Source organism: Puma concolor, chromosome A3 (assembly GCF_028749965.1).
Source record: "Puma concolor isolate L17-30 chromosome A3, mPumCon1.1.hap2, whole genome shotgun sequence".
Taxonomy (NCBI): domain Eukaryota; kingdom Metazoa; phylum Chordata; class Mammalia; order Carnivora; family Felidae; genus Puma; species Puma concolor.
In genome coordinates, this window is record NC_141669.1 from 110477453 (window position 1) to 110491710 (window position 14258).

At 45.2% G+C, this 14258-nt stretch overlaps 1 long non-coding RNA gene across 1 annotated transcript in view; it reads right to left on the reverse strand.

The window, feature by feature from the left end:
- The window catches only part of LOC147582657 (uncharacterized), a 79731-nt gene that overhangs the window by 24208 nt on the left and 41265 nt on the right, over positions 1 to 14258 (reverse strand). The gene's annotated exons all lie outside the window — the stretch shown is intronic.

Below are 14258 nucleotides of genomic sequence, written 5' to 3' on the forward strand. Positions count from 1 at the left end.
GTCAATTAGGGAGAGAGGCAATCTAAGGGGAAGGAGCAGAGGACGCACGGGCACAGATGGACAAGTAGTCATTTGAGAAACAGCTGTGTGAGATGCAGGGCCAAGGCAGGAGGTGCACAGGGTAGGGGACTGGCCCCACAGGTGAGGAAAGGTGGACCCAGCAAGGGTTGCAAGCCATGCAGAAGACCTTCAAGGGCGTGGGACACCAGTGAAAGATTTTAAGCAGAAAAGAAATATGGGTACAACCAGCCTGGTAATCTGGATCCCTGTAAAGAGAAACCGGAATTCTAGAAATCCAAAAGACTGGACCAGGAGATTCAGGGAAAGACAGACTAAGAATAGAGGGACAGGAATGCGGAGTGGGAAAAATCACAAGGAACTGACTTCTGGTCCAAAGTGAGCTTCTGCAGGCACAGCTGTGCTTAGTGCTTCATGTAGCTGCATCAGGGTGAGAGGCCACAGGTCAAAGTCAGTGACCAATGCAGTTTCACTAAGCAAGAATATTCTCAGTGACTTGTCCCTTCATGGAAACCCTGCCTTACCCAAAATGGATGGAAAGTTCTAGAGGTGAGGAGTGAATTGGGGAAGAGAGAGCATGAGCGAGGGGAGACAAAGAGAAGGGAAGAAAAACAAAAGTCTGTGACTAGGTGTATTCCCAAACCATGCTGACCAGTACTAGGATGTAGTCCCAGATCACAGCCTAGCCCACGTGCCTTCTTTGAGAGCTGAACTTGGCCCCTCAAATCCTGAGTGGTTCTCTGCAATCCCCTGGGAGTTGCACAAAGACCTTTCTCAGTGACTTTCACCCCCAGTCTTTGGGAAGCTTATTTCCATCCGTGAAGAAAGAGAACTGTGCCTCCCTCCTCCGCCTCCCCCATCCATTGCCCAGGAACCTTTGTTCTTTCTTCACCAAACACTTCTCCAAGTTCACGAGGAGAACAAATGTGCTCTCCTGGGAGCAGCATCTGAGATGGAGATTGGGTGCACATAATCTAGCGGAGGAGGGACCTCAGGAGAATGGGAATGAGAAAAGCAAATGGGGCAGAGGACAGAGCTGAGCAAGGATGTGCTCTCAGCTGGAGTCTAGCATAGAGCTCTGGGCATGAATGGCACCACAGAGTAGACATACTTTGAGGTAAGAGGGCCAGTCTTTTGTATCATGTCAATTGTTGGCTAAAAGCTGCCCTTCCCCAGCAGGGGACATGTAACCTCCAAGAGGAGATAGTTCGCACTCAGCTGAGGGAAATTCTAGGGAGAAAGAGCCCCTTGTGAGCCTTCAGCAGCCAACACAACCACTCCACAGCAATGGAGAAACCACACCCCCTCCTGGCAAAGGGAATCTGGACAGGGCACCAACAGCATCCAGTGCAGGTGAAATGCTCATTTTGTCAAGCTCACTGCACTGGATCCTTTTCTCCTCACCATGCCTGTCTTCTAGGAGACTCCCTGTAAAAAGTCAAAAGAGCCCTGACCTTGAGGAGAACAAGTGAAGAGTACAAGTGGCCCCACGGGTCTCTTTCACATGGCTATGGGTATGCCATGAATCCAAACAAGTCTTCTGGAACACAACTTCTCCCACCTTCCACTCTCTGGCTCAGCCCAGGTCTCAGGAACCTGTACCCCCCACAATAACTGGTCCACAGAAGAGTTCACTAAACTTGTTCTGTGGTCCCACAGGTATTCAGCTTGGCTGCCCCTAAGCACTGGGAGAGATGTTCCTTCCAAGTTGAGAGAGCTCTCTCAGATAGCTTTACATGAGCATAGTTCTGGCTAAGCTGCAAAGTAACTACATGAGCTGCTTCTCCAATTCAGGATATGATATAGAACACCTTCTTTCATATTGTCTTAATTAATCATTCAAGACCTATTAGTAGAAGTCCAACATCTCTGTGTCAAGCAGACTCCTCCTTGCAAATTTTCTAAGGAACTTGGAGCCTGAATCAGTTTGAAGAGGGTTCATTCTTGCTTCCAAATGCCAACAGGAGAGAGAACTGGAGTCTCGCCAACTTCTGGGGCTGTAACTTCTTATTTTTTGTCAGTGTCCAAGACAGGTCCTTTGCATCCTTGTCCATGGCTGATGGACTTCCCTGGCCCAGATGCACGGAAGGCCTCATGTTTGGCATCCAAGGCTGCAACCATATTAGTTTGCAGCCCATGCTCACTCACCAGATCCCAGAGATAACGGCTATGATAGAAGACTCCCACCTCCACACACATTGGACAGAGCAGGTTCTCCCTCACCAACCCCTTGGTCTTCATACCAAGCCCCATCCTCAGCTTAGTGAACTCCACTTCTAGAACCTCATGGCTCCTCCCAGCCCCTGGGCTTGGTCCACCCCAACAGGTTTCCATAACTTGGCATCTCCAGGAACAGACATTGAAATCTTTGTCCTTTTTCTCATGAAAGATCCTGAGACCCTTATGCAAATAAGTTCTTCTAGTAACCTAGAGCTCTGCATAATGGGAGAAAGTTTCCCTCAGCTCCACAAAAGACTTAGGACAGGTACTCTGGAGTCCTCTTGTATGTTATTCATTCAATGTTCTGGTTCTTCCCTCCCTCTGGCTCAAAATAGAATTGCACTTCTCTGCCCTCTTGTGGTCCAGGTGGGACATGTGATCAGTTCTGGCCAATAAGGTATAAATATAAGTGACACATATCACCAGGGCTGGCTACATAATTTATAGGGCCCAGTGCAAAATAAAAGTGTGGGGCCCTGGTTTTTAAATTCTTAAGGTTTTCAAGATGGCGACAGCAGAGCATTAAACCAAGCACGGAGCCCTTCTGAGCCTGGGGGGCCCTGTACACAGCTTACATGCCCATGAAACTGGCTTTACTTGCCACTTGCAAATTGGAGCATTTAATTACCTACATGAAACACTCCAGAGGTCTTTCTTTTCCTCCAGAAGACCAGCAACATTTGAGATTGTGGCTGCATCATCAACCTGGGTCCCTGACAGCTACCAGGAGCAGAGCTCCTCCTCCACAACCCATAATGGACAGGTGGCATCGCAATAAATAAGCCTTTTTGTGGAGTTGTTTGCTATTGCAACATAGGTATCCCATCCTGATTGAGGCACACCCTAACCCAAGACAATAGATTTCTACTAGGCATATATTTACCCCTGTAACACTGCCACTCATTTACCCTTTCTAAGCCCAAAACGATAACTGTCTCTCCCATCCTGTCAATCTCATGAACAGCTAGCTCCTTCACTGGATGAAAATCTGTACCTGGTTATGAACCACTTGCATAACTTTTCCAGGGCGTCTGACCCTGGGTAAGCCCTCAGGAACTGGAATTCTAGAGATTCTAAATATTTTGGAGTTTTCCATCAAAACTCCTTGGACTCTTGTACTCCACATTATAAATGCCAACACAAAAGATCCTAAACAAAAAGCATTAACTCACAGAACTGGAAGTGCAGAGGTAGGGTAAGCTCTGGCTCCATTTCTTAGAGACTCTCTCAGCTCCGCCCTCCTCTGAGGGGAGCTTGTTCTCCGGCTCCCTTCTCAAGGTGGCAAAATGGTGCCCAGCAGAAACAGGGGCAGTGCGTTGCTTTGTTCAAAATAGTGGAGAACACAATGAACCTTTCACTTAACCTTAAAAGTCCTTCTCTTCAGCCTCATTTGACCCAGCTAGGTCATGTATCCGTTCCTGGACCAATAACAATGGTGAGGGGAATGCCAAGTGCTGATTGTTTCATTCATCAACGTTTATTGAGCATTTGTTGAGTTCGGGGCATTATTCTAAGTTCTGTGATGACAGGAGCTTAAATATGGCCTCTGGAAATATATATTGAGAAAGGTGGGATGGGCTTTCCATAAGTGGCTTTGACTAGTCAGAACTGTCCCACCTCCTTCCGTCCTCGGCTGGGCTGAGATGTGCTTTCTTTACCTGCATGGATTGGGGGAGTGGGAATAGGGGGCAGGCTCCCAGCACAATGTTGGGGTTCTGCCAGAGAATGGAAGAGGGAGTGGATATTGGGTAGACAACCAACTATGACTGCTCTAGTCCTTTTTCTGAAAAGATTTAGTTTGTGAAACACATTAAGACCTAATTTTGCAGTAAAACAGGCTTCTGCATAAATTGCAAACAGAAATGTCAATAGTGCAAACTCTTTTGCGATATTTTCACAGTATGTAGGAAAAGCTATAAAAATTTTATATCTAAGGGATTTTATATTTAATGATTCCAAATCCCCAAATTTGTTAACCAGTTGCCATAGCTCTCCCCCCCATCTCTCTCAGATCAAAGTCAAACTCCCCCCCCGCCCCCCCCCCCCGTCACCCCTCCTCTCTTCCTTTCTGCCTTGTCCCTAAACAATCTCTTCAGATCTCCCAATTCCTTCAAGGTTTGGCCATGACACCAACCTCAAGATCCAGGGCTCTAGCCCTCATTTCCAAAGGGATCACTTAGTGATCCTAATTGTTTCATCCTGAGTGGTTCTCTGCAATCCCCTGGGACTTGCACAAAGACCTTTCTCAGTGACTTTCACCCCCAGTCTTTGGGAAGCTTATTTCCATCCGTGAAGAAAGAGAACTGTGCCTCCCTCCTCCGCCTCCCTCATTATAGAAAATATGAAAAGATAGAACATTCTGGGCCCACGGGTAGCTCTGTTGGTTAAGCGTCCAACTCTTGATTTTGGCTCAGGTCATGATCTCCTGGTTTGTGGGACCAAGCCCTACACTGGGGTCCGCGCTGACAGTGTGGAGCCTGCTCGGGGTGCTCTCCCCCACTCTCTCTCTGCCCCTCCCCAGCTCACCTGCATGTGTGCACACATGCTCCCTCTCTCTCCCTCATTATAAGTAAATAAACTTTAAAAAAAAATACATAGAATAGTCAGATGAATAAAAATAATCATCCACACCCAGAAAATATTTTGATCTCTCTCCTTTCAGTCTTACTTTTATGTATTTTTACGCAGTCGAGATCATGGTGCATCTATAACTTTATGTTTTGTCTTTTACTCCTATGCAACATTTATGCAATATAACATGCCCCATATTTACAAAATCTTTATAAAGATCTTAGAGTTTAATGATAATCTGTCCTCAGACAGCCTGTAGTTCATTCACTCTCCCTTTCCCTTGAGCATTTACTTTGTTTCCAGTTTGCTGCGACTATAAAGATTACGATCATTTCAAGCAAGAGCCTTTTACCAAATGGTCTCCTTGACATCGATTCCCAGACATGGAATGACTACATCATTAGATATAAAATTTTTACAGCTTTCCCCACATGTTGTGAAAATGTCGCCAAAGAGGTCGCACTGTTGACACTCCTGTTTACAATGTATGCGAAAAGCTGTTTTACTGCCGGCATTAGCTTCCAGTAGCTTCCCGTTGCTGCTGTAACAAATTACCACACACTCAGGGGCCGAGAGAAACACAAATGTGTTCCCTTTTGGTTCTGGAGGCCAGAAGTCCAAAATCAGTTTCAATGGAATCAAGTTGAGGTGTCAGCGGGGCTGGAAGCTCTAAGGAAAAACCCGCTTCATTGCTTTTTCCAGCTTTATGAGGCCACTTACAGCCCATGGCTTGTGACCCCTTCCTTGAATTACAGTCCCTTGCCCCTATTATCACATCTCCCACTTCTCTTCTACAGACAATTCTTTCTGCTCCCATCTTATAAAGATACTTATGATTACCCTTAATTCCCACCTAGATAATCCAGGATAATTTCAAACTCCTTAGTTTAATGACATTTGCAACATCCCTTTTGCTCTATAAAATAACATTCAAGGCTTCCAGAGATTCGGGCATGGACATCTTTGGAGGTCACTCCTCAGCCTACTCAGTACCCTCTTGTCCACATCAGGCATTCCTGTTTTTCCTTTACTTTGGACTAATTTGATGTGTGGGACATTAAAATATCAATGATGAGTGAATTTACCTTTTATTATTTTAGTAATTTAAATTTCCTCTCTTACAACTTGTCTGCTTCTTCATGTATCTGTTGAGATATTAAAACTAAGCTTACCAAATTCAAAATTATTTTTACGTATTAAGAACATCAACCTTTGGGGGCACCTGGGTGGCTCAGTCAGTTAAGCATCCGACTTTGGCTCAGGTCATGATCTCGCGGTTTGTGGGTTCGAGCCCCACATTGGGCTCTGTGCTGACAGCTCAGAGCCCAGAACTTGCTTCAGATTCTGTCTGTCTCTCTCGCTCTGCCCTTCTCTCGCTCATGCTCTGTCTCTCAAAAATAAATAATATGTTTTAAAAAGCTTCTTAATTAAAAAAAAGAGGGGCGCCTGGGTGGCTCAGTCGGTTGAGCGTCCGGCTTTGGCTCAGGTCATGATCTCACAGTTTGTGGGTTTGAGCCCCGCATCAGGCTCTGTGCTGACAGCTTAGAGCCTGGAGCCTGCTTCTGATTCTGTGTCTCCCTCTCTCTCTGCTCCTCCCCCGCTCATGCTCTGTCTCTCTCTCTCTCTCTCCTTCAAAAATAGATAAAAACATTAAAAAATTTTTTTTAAAAAAAGAACATCAACCTTTGGTTTGGTGTGTGTATTGCCAGTACTTTAATGTTTGTATGTTTTCAGCAACTATTTTTTTCTTTTATATCTCTTTTGCAATTTGTGATTGATTTACAGAGAGGGAAGTTTTCTCTGGGGGGGGGGGGTATAGTTCTATGAGTTTCAACAAACGCACAGAGTTCATTGAACTGCCCTCTCTCTTGATATTGGTAATATGTATACTTTTCTGTTACTATTTTGATTTCTGTTTAATTATGATGGGGTGGGAGCAGGATGGACTACCGACAGAAATTTTTAATGTTATCTAATAAAATTTGTAACTTTTATGATTTCTTCCAACTTTTTAAACCTTATTAAGTATTCCCCATCTGGAGATTTCCTCATGCCTTTATAGCCTTTTTTATATTATAGTTGGTTCTTTAATCCATTGAAATTTATTTTGCTGTACAGTAAGATGAGACTCTAAATTGATTTTTTCCCCGAAGTTGTAAAGCTATTGTCCCAGTACCATTTATTGAATAATCCATTTCTTCCCTACTGTTCTATGAGTCTTCCCCAGGGAGTCATTTAAAGGCACAATTTGAGGAGGCTAAATAAACTCTTACAGTTTTTTTAAAAACTGAATTTTCTTGCTCGGAAACACAAAAGAAATCTATGCTAAGTTTAAAAACTTTTATTATTAATTGTTAACACATCTTGGATTCCCAACCCAAAAATAAATTAAAAGTAGTTGTTGTTTTAAGTCATTAGTTTTGTCTTCAGCTCTATAGTGGAGCTAAATGAAAACTGACAGGTTTACCCAACCACCTAGTGGTTATCTGTGGGGTCTCAAAAAACTTCTATGTAAAATTTTGTACTTGGAGATGGATGGGCGGAAAAAATTTGTACTTGGTACACACACTTGGTGTGTGTATGCACATGTGTGTGTGTCTGTGTGTGCGTGTGTATATAGTGTTTGTTTAAGCCCTTGCTCCCCAAACTTTGATTTCCCCAACCAGCAGCATCAACCTCAACTGACAGCTTTTAGCAAGTCAGGATCTCAGGCCCCGCCCCAACTTACTGAATGGGGATGTGCATTTAAAAAAAAAAATTTTTTTAATGTTTATTATTTATTTTTGAGAGCGAGACAGAGACAGAGTGTGAGCGGGGGAGGGGCAGAGACTGAGAAGGAGACAGAGAACCCGAAGCAGGCTCCAGGCTCTGAGCTGCCAGCACAGAGCCCAACACAGGGCTTGAACTCATGAACCACGAGATCATGACCTGAGCTGAAGTCAGACACTCAACCAACTGAGCCAGCCAGGTGCCCTGGGGATGTGCATTTTAACAAGATCCCCGGGTGACCCATGAGCAGGTTAAAGTCTGAGAAGCACGGGCTTCAGCATGTGCTCAATTACTGCTTGATTTGACTAGGGCTTTCATTTTGATAAATTCTATCTGCAAAGCATGGTCTTTTAACCACAGCAAACGAACAGAGACCCACCCAGGTAACTCCGTTCAAGGGCACCAAGAAGCATCAAGGCAGCTCCACGGGCTGAGTTGTGTGGTTCTTCCCTCAACCTGAAGAGTTCCCTGGTCATCACTCCTGTTCTCTACCATGAATGTGACTCAGCCACTGGCCTATCTTCTTACTTTCCCCCCGGATACATATTGGCTGGTTCTTTCTATAACTTCCAGATAAAATTCCATAAAGGGATTGTCTGATTGCCTAATGATTGGCTTTACTCCAGGAAGCAGAACGTTCATGCCAGGCTCTCTCATGGCCAGCCTGGGTTATTATCTACCCTGGGGCCCCTTCCTGATCACCAAGGGTGATACGATTTCCCTTAGAAGGGCCCATGGGTGTGCAATGCCCAATATTGTCGCACAAGCTTTTCTTACACTTTAAAGAAGGAAGCACTGTGGTCCATCACAGTCTGAGATCTGAGCTCTGTGCCTGAAGATGAACGGAATTTGTTAAAACATTCGTAACTTCTCCCCAAGGCACTTCGTGTGTGATTGGGTAGAGACTTAACTGTCCCTAAAGTCAGGAGTTGCTATCCCACCCATATTTATTTTTGTATTTGAGTATAGTTGACACACAATGTTACATTAACTAACGTACAGGTGTACAACATAGTGATTCAACAAGTTTATACACTGTGCTATGTTCACCACAAACATACCTACCGTCTATCCCAATACATTGCTATTACGATATCGTTGACTATATTCCTTGTGCTGTGTCTTTTATTCCCATAACTTATTCATTCCATAACTGGAAGCCCCTATCTCCCATTGTTCTTCATCCACTTTGCCCAACCCTCACCACCCCCCCACCCCCCCCCCCCCGTAACCATCGGTTGCCCGCAAATCAAGATCACGGTCTTGCCCACAACTTGCTCATCATTTGACCACTAAAACAAACCAGATATTAAGTTTTCATCTACTTCTTTTGCCCTGGTGTTTCTCTCCTGGCCCGGTGTGTTTGGTTCTTAAGCCCAGTACCTGGGCTCTCCTATCTTCACCCCACATGTAGGTTAATGTCTCAACTACTCTGAGCTGCTTCCATATCAAGGACGCAAGAGTGAGCTTTCCAGGTGGCTGGGGAGGGCAGAAGCTGATACTTCCAAGGGCTCATCTCAGGCCTGTCCTCTCCATGCCAGCATTCAGAAGTCATTTTGGCCAAATAGGACACAAGGGCTAGTGACCATTTACTGAGCACCTGCCAAGCTGAGGGAGAGACAGGAGGAGATCTAGTCCTTACCCTTGGAGAGCTCACCATCTGCTATGAAGGTAAACCAACTTACAGCAAAGAGAAAAGCAATTCGACAAAGAAGAGTTTTTACTCAAAAGTAGTAAGAGAGGAGAGGCCAGGTAGTCTGGCCAGAGTGTTCACCTTAACATCATAACACCCACAAGTGTTCGTTCATTCATTTTGTACACTAGGTCATTCATTCAGCAAACGTGTGGAGCGCTCGGTGTCATTTAAATCCTCATGCTCCTGAGAGGCAGATAGTATTATCAGCACTTTACCGATGAGGAAACTGAAGCCCAGAGAGGCAAAAGGGACTTGCCCAAGGCCACATGGTTCACAGGTGATAGGGCTGGGATTCACGCTGGGGGCTGCTGCCTGATTCCCAAGCTCCCACTCTCAGATGGTGTGCCGTTGGCTCCTTACCCGGGGCTGGGACTCAAAATAGCAGGGAAGGAGGGTGCTCCTGGAAGAGGGTGGTGTCGGGAAGCTTGCTGTTGGAAAAATGGGAGATGTATTCTCCAGATAGATGAAGAGGAGCATGTGCTGCCTCCTATACAAGAATCTGGAAGGTGATAGACATTGGGGCTACTTAGAGAGATCTAAAGGGTAAATGACAACCAGAACAAGGACAGAGGAGCCAGAGGGCCTCAGAAAGACCTCAGAATCCTTGTCTTCCCCAGTATTACAAAGGCACATGAGCCTTTGCCCATACACCCCAATCCATGTAAGGAAGAAGAGGCAGGGTAGCTGAGGGTGGAAGCAATTTTATCCCGAGGATCCCAGGCATTAGTTAAAGGGAACTGGATAAGATATTGTATCATAGTAAGTTCTAAAACTGGGGGTGGGGAGGGGCACCTGAGTGGCTCAGTCAGTTAAGCATCCAACTTCGGCTCAGGTCATGATCTCATGGTTCCTGAATACGAGCCCTGGATCGGGCTTGCTGCTGTCAGCATGGAGCCTGCTTGGGATCCTCTGTCTCCCTCTCTCTCTGCCCCTCCCTGCTCATGCTCTCTCTCTCTCTCTGTCTCTCAAAAATAAATAAACCTTTAAAAAGAAAAAAAGTAGGGGTGCCTGGGTGGCTCAGTTGGTTGAGCGTCCAACTCCAACTCAGATCATGATCTCATGGTTTGTGGGTTCAAGCCCTGCGTCGGGCTCTGTGCTGACTTCTCAGAGCCTGGAGCCTGCTTTGGATTCTGTGCCTCCCTCTTCCTCTGCCGCCTCCCCACTCATGCTCTGTCTATCTCTCTCTCAAAAATAAATAAACATTAAAAAAATGTTTTAATTAAAAATAAAACCGGGGGTGGGGAGACCAGCTCCCTTCGACCAATACTGAGTGTGTGGGGGTTCGGATAAGAAAACAGCCGAGAAACTAAAAACACCCCACATTTTCCCTGATAAGGGAGTTGCTGGCAAGCGTCTTATAAATCTGCCACACACACAGCGGGGTCACATCTGCAGCCCAGCAGAGCAAGCGTTCCCGCTGCGACAGGGAACACAGTCACGGAAGGAGGGGGAAGTGACACGTCGGTCATGTGTGTGACGTCTTCATAGGAGATAAGCCCAGAGGTCCTGGAACTGAGACAGCAGCCCACGGGCTGAGAAGAAAGTGTCCTTGCAAGGAAGCTTCTGCTCCTACGGACATTTATAAATAAGTTCAACAGCCATCTGCCTTAACTGCTTTGACCAACCCGCTGCCTGATCAAGAAGGCGGGAAACAAGAGGTCCAGCCTACGCTTCTCCAAGCCCACACGTCACAGCTAATTTCCACCTCCCCACTGCAGCCATGCCAGTGTGCCTGCAGCACTGATTCCAGCAGTAGACATGGCCTGATGTCCTCCCCTGGAGCTAAGGTGCTGGAGGCCCACATCTGACACTTGAAAGGAAAGCAGAGCTGAAACATGATGACCGTCTTCCACAAATATGAGTCATGGCCTTCTCCCTTCATCCGTGTTTCTAATAAAGTCTTGCTGAAGGAAGAGCGAACTGTGGAAGGCATCAGGGAAAGGGAATCTGCCAGTGACTAATCAGACTCCTCAGTTCTACCTGTAGGGATTCTGGAAGCAGGATGGGCTCCACTGGACTGTGAAAATCCCTGGTGGCTCAGGTGTAATTCGGCCCAAAGAAAAATACTGGATTACCATTAATCTGAGTAGGTAAGGACTACGGATTAATTTAAATACTAAAGATGCATGGTCTCACTTGTGCTCCCATACCAGGCAATAAACCTTGCCATCATAATTCTCATTATATCATTGTGTTATTTCTGTAGATCAAGGCTCAGGAGCAGCCCTGGGAGCCCCACGTTTTCTCAAGTTTGAAATTCATTCATCAACGTGGATGGAACTGGAGAGTGTTATGCTAAGTGAAGTAAGTCATACAGAGAAAGACAGATACCATATGTTTTCACTCTTATGTGGATCCTGAGAAACTTAACAGAAGACCATGGGGAAGGGGAAGGGGGAAAAAAAAAGAGAGGGAGGGAGACAAACCATAAGAGACTCTTAAAAACTGAGAACAATCTGAGGGTTGATGGGGGTGGGAGGGAGGGGAGGGTGGGTGATGGGCATTGAGGAGGGCACCTGTTGGGATGAGCACTGGGTGTTGTATGGAAACCAATTTGACAATAAATTTCATATTAAAAAAATAATAAAAAAAATAAAAAGTTCTTATTTGGAAAAAAAAAGAAATTCATTCACTTATTCAACAAATATTCTACGTGTATCCTATGTGCACCGGGGTCACAGTACCCGACAAAAACAACAAATCCCTCGATCTTAAGAAGTTGATATACTGTTAGGGGAAAACGATCAATAAACCAATTATTTTCAGTGTATATATATTTAATATATCAAGTGGGTGAATAAGGCACTAGAAACTGCTAGAAAGGGATGCTATTTTATATGAATGGTCAAAGAAAGTCACTCCGAGTAAGGATCCCAAATAGATGAGGAATGAGTCAGGCTGAAATCTGAGGGAAAACATTCCAGGCAGAGGGAATAACAAGTCCAAAGGCCCTGAGGTGTGACCTTTCTTGGCAGGTTCAGAAAACAGCAAGAGGGGAGTGTGGCTGGATCAGAGTGAGCAAAGAGAAGAACAGTAGAAGCTCAGGTCAGAGTGGTGATGAACGCCTGCCCTGTTCGTCATGGAAAAGCTCCATATTTTACTCTGAATGAGATAAGGAGGCTTCAGTAGCTTTTGAGCAAAGAAGAATTTACATACGGATGTGACCTACACTTTTAGAAAGATAAATCTGCTTCTAGTATGGAAAATGAGGTTGGCAATAGTGAGACCTGTGGGAAAAGCAATTGCACTCATCAAGACCAGAAAAGACAGTAGTTCAAGCCAGGGTGGTGGCAGTGGAGAAAGTAAGAGCTGCTCAGATGTTGGAAATGTCATGAAAGTTGAGCCAATAAGTTTTGCCACCATGCTGGACTTGGAGGATTAGAGAAAGAGGGGGATCAAAGATAACTTTAAGATCAATCGAGACTTCAGTTTTTAAGAATGGCCAATATTTATTTACTCCAATTTCCAAAGAGCTCTGGAGAAGGCTGGCCAGCCCGGCAAGCTTTCCAGCAGGAAAGAAACAATCAGAACAGAGCTTGGGCCAACGGCCTGATGGTAGCACCCAATAAGAAGAGTCCTCTGGAAGGAGGTAAGAGCTCAAGAAGGTATGGCTTCAGCAGCGTGGGACATGGTTGTGAGGTGAGAGACCTGGTCACTTTCATAGTTTTCCACACCTTCCCTAAAACTGCCAAACTATCAAAATGTTGTGTGTGATAAAATTTCTGTGACTATGGGCTTTGTGCCCAGTCTGTTGGGAATTTGAAGAAATTGGCAGGAAGTCTCTGGACTCTCAGAAGCCATAAAATTGGCGATTCCAGACACTTATACCCAGATACCCCCATAGCAGGGCCCCTTCCCTGCCAACATCAGAATTCTAAAATACATTTATTCAAGTGTTTTACACGGGCAGCTTATCTCCTCACCAAACTGGTGGGTCTCTTGAAGACAGAGATGACTTTAAACTATTTGGACCCTCAGAGACTTACTCAAGCTCCATACAGAGCCCTCAAACTGAACCTGATTGCATTAGATTAACTTGGATTCTATAATGCTCATCGAAACTTTGGCTTAAATTCTAGTTCCTTCATTATCTTAGTTTGGAGTCTCCCAAAAGCAGACCCTGAGACAAGAATTGCCATGGAAGTGGTTTATTTGGGAAGTGATGTCAGACAGCACCAAGAAAGGAGTGGGAAAGTAAGACAAAGCAGGGAAGGCTGCCCATGCAGGGGACATCATGAGCAGGTCACCACAGTGAAAAACTAGGAGCTCACTTCAGCTGGAGAGTTCTTAGCGACTGTATCGAGCACACATCAGAGCATCCCACATAAGGGAGAGGAAGCTAGAGTGTTTATCCACCAACTCTCATCTGTCATTAGTTCAGGGCTACTCACAGGACTCCTAAGCTCCAGCATTCCAGCCTGCCTTATATAAGGCAATTCCAAAAACTGGGGAACATCCTCAAACAGTCTCAAGTGCTTATAGCAGGAAGCTTTAGGAGGGAAAGGGAATAGTGAGTGCCAAAGGGATAACATGGGGAGGGCATCAATAGCAATTGCAAAACTAATTTTCTTCCTCTTTTAAGTGATAAAGACAATGCTGGCTTACAGAAAAACTAAAAAGAATGGTTGCATCAATTCCCTCTCTCTCTCTCTCTCTCTCTCTCTCTCTCTCTCTCTCATATTTTCTCCCTGTTTCCATGTTGTTGGCTTTCTTTGGTATTGGCTTCACTCTGAGCATCTCTTCATGTCTTCGTGGGTCAATGGCAATAAGACCATAAGAACAACTCCAATCTAACATCATTTGATGTCATCCTCACATTCAGAAATCCCAGAAGAAAGAGATTTGCTTTCCCAAAGCCTTCCATAAACATCTCTTTGGACCAGGCTGAGTCATTTGCCCATGCCTAAGAGGGGCCATAGGAATGAAATAAGGTCGTTTGAAAGTCCAGGACTGTGGACCCACCCAAGAGCCTTAGAGGTTCGAT